This window comes from Scyliorhinus torazame, chromosome 2 (assembly GCF_047496885.1).
Source record: "Scyliorhinus torazame isolate Kashiwa2021f chromosome 2, sScyTor2.1, whole genome shotgun sequence".
Taxonomy (NCBI): Eukaryota; Metazoa; Chordata; class Chondrichthyes; order Carcharhiniformes; family Scyliorhinidae; genus Scyliorhinus; species Scyliorhinus torazame.
The window spans coordinates 19,014,493-19,017,138 of NC_092708.1; the positions used below are offsets into that span (position 1 = coordinate 19,014,493).

The following is a 2,646-nucleotide window of genomic DNA, read 5'->3' on the forward strand; positions in this document are numbered from 1 at the left end:
GGACCCAGGAAGTGGAGAAGATTGTAGTTTAGTCGGGCAGCATGGTCGGCACGGGCTTGGAGGGCCGAAGGGCCTGTTCCGTGCTGTACATTTCTTTGTTCTTTGTTCAGCGATTTAGCCCAGTGTGCTAAACAGCCCCTGTTGAATCTGCTTCCACCGCCCCTTCGGGCATCGCCACAACGTTTGTGCTTTTTTCCCCCCGTGTGCCGCCTCTGGCTCCTTTCTCAATCACCTTGGGCGGGATTCTCCGCCGGCCCACGCTGAAGTCGGAAAAGGCGATTGGGGGGAGCATCGGTCTGGACGCCGAAATCGTTCACGCCAAATCGCAATTCTCCGGCGCCCCGACAGTGGCGTCAATGCGTTCCATTCCGCACGTACCGTAAACGCCGTTTGCGTATCATTAGCGGGCCTGACCCGGCATTCTCCGGGGGCCTCCGCGATGCTCCGCCTCCACCAGGGGGAAGTCCCGGCGGCGCGGTTCGTTTGTGCTTTTGGAAATTGGGAAACAGGCGCCATGGCGGATGCGAGAGAGAGGAGGTAGGACATGGTGAGGTGCGACCTCGATCACCATTCCTGAGTATGTCCAGCAGAGGTGGTGGCACAGTGGTATACAGTCAGGACTGCCCTGGGAGTCCTCAACATCGACTCTGGACACCATGAAGTCAGGTCAAACATGAGCAAGGAAACCTCCTGCTGATAACCATGTAATGCCCCCCCATCAACTGATGAACCTGCGCTCCTCCATGCTTGGAGGAAGCACTGAGGGTGGCAAGGGCGCAGAATATGGTCTGGGTGGGGGACTTCAATGAAGCACCAAGAGTAGCTCGGTAGCACCACCACAGACCGAGCCGGCTGGGTCCTAAAGGACGTAGCTGCTAGACTGGGACTGCAGCAGGTGGTGCGGGAACCAACAAGAGGGAAAAACATACTTGACCTCATCCTAATCAACTTGCCTGCTGCAGATGCACCTGCCCATTGCAGTACCGGTGAGAGTGACCACCGCACAGTCCATGTGGAGACAATATCCCCTCTTCACATTGAGGATACCCTCCATCGTGTTGTGTGGCACTGCCACCGTGGTAAATGGCATAGACTTTGAACAGATCTAGCAACTCAAGATTGGGCATCCATGAGGCGCTGTGGATCATCATCAGCAGCAGAATTGTACTCAACCACAATCTGGAACCTCATGGCCCGGCATATCCCCCACTCTACCATTCCCACCAAGCCAGGGGATTAACCCTGGTTGAATGAAGAGTGCAGGGGAGCCAGGAGCAACATTAGGCATGCTGTAAAATGAGGTGTCCACCTGGTGAAGCTACAACACAGGACTACCTGTGTGTCACACAGCATGAGCAACCAGTAACAGACAGAGCCAAGCGATTCCACACCCAACGGATCAGATCGAAGCTCTGTAGTCCTGTCACATCCAGCCGTGAATGGTGGTGGACAATCAAACAACTCACTGGAGGATGAGGCTCAACAAATATCCCCAGCCTCAATGATGGAGGAGCCCAGCACACCTGTGCAAATAACAGGGCTGAAGAATTTGTAAAAACCTTCAGCCAAGAGTGCCGAGTGGATGATCCATCTCAGTCTCCTCCGGAGGTCCCCATCATCACAGATGATAGTCTTCAGCCAATACGATTTACCCCATGTGATATCAAGAAACAGCTGAAGGACCTGGACACTGCAAATGCTGTGGGCCCTGACAAGATCCCAGCAATAGTACTGAAGACCTATGCTCCAGAACTTGCCTCACCCCTAGCCAAGCTGTTCCAGTACAGCTACAACACTGGCATCTACCCAGCAATGTGGAAAATAGCCCAGGTGTGTCCTGTACACAAGAAACAGGACAAATCCAACCCTGCCAATTACCGCCCTATCAGTCTGCTCTCCGTCATCAGCAAAGTGATGGAAGAGGTCATCAACAGCGCTATCAAGCGTTTTCCCCTCGGTTTTTCCAGTCCCGGCGCCAGAGCAAAGAAGTGGAAATGGCGATCAGGTATCCGATGGCAGTTGGCCTGCGCAAAGGTCACCCCGTAACCAAGAATGAGACCGCCCCAGGGCAGTGCCGTAGAAGAGGGCGCCTAACCAAGCACACCAAGTTTGTCAGAGATCTGATCGGTGAGGGCTGTGGTTTTGCTCCCGATGAAAGGCGTGCAATGTAATTGCTGAAGGTCTCTAAAGACAAGCGTGCACTCAAATTCATCAAAAAGCGAGTTGGCACTCACACCCGTGCAAAGAGGAAGAGGGAAGAACTCAGCAATGTGCTGGCAGCAATGAGAAAGGCAGCTGCAAAGAAAGATTAATCTGTACAAAGTTGCTACCATTAAAGTTATTTCAAAGTTTAAAAAAAACAATGCTATCAAGCGGCACTTACTCAGCAACAACCTACTCACTGACGCTGTTTGGGTTCCGTCAGGGTCACTCAGCTCCTGACCTCATTGCAGCCTTGGTTCAAACATGGACAAAAGAGCTGAATGCCAGAGGTGAGGTGAGAGTGACTGCCCTTGACATCAAGGCAGCATTTGATCGAGTGTGGCATCAAGGAGCCCTCGCTAAACTGGAGTCAATGGGAATCAGGGGGAAAACTCTCCGCTGGTTGGAGTCATACCTGACACAAAGAAAGTTGTGGTTGTTGGA

At 52.9% G+C, this 2,646-nt stretch overlaps 1 pseudogene; it reads left to right on the forward strand.

Moving 5' to 3' along the window:
- Positions 1 to 1,958: 1,958 nt before the first annotated feature.
- LOC140407756 (large ribosomal subunit protein eL36-like) lies at positions 1,959 to 2,363 on the forward strand (annotated as a pseudogene).
- Positions 2,364 to 2,646: the final 283 nt, after the last annotated feature.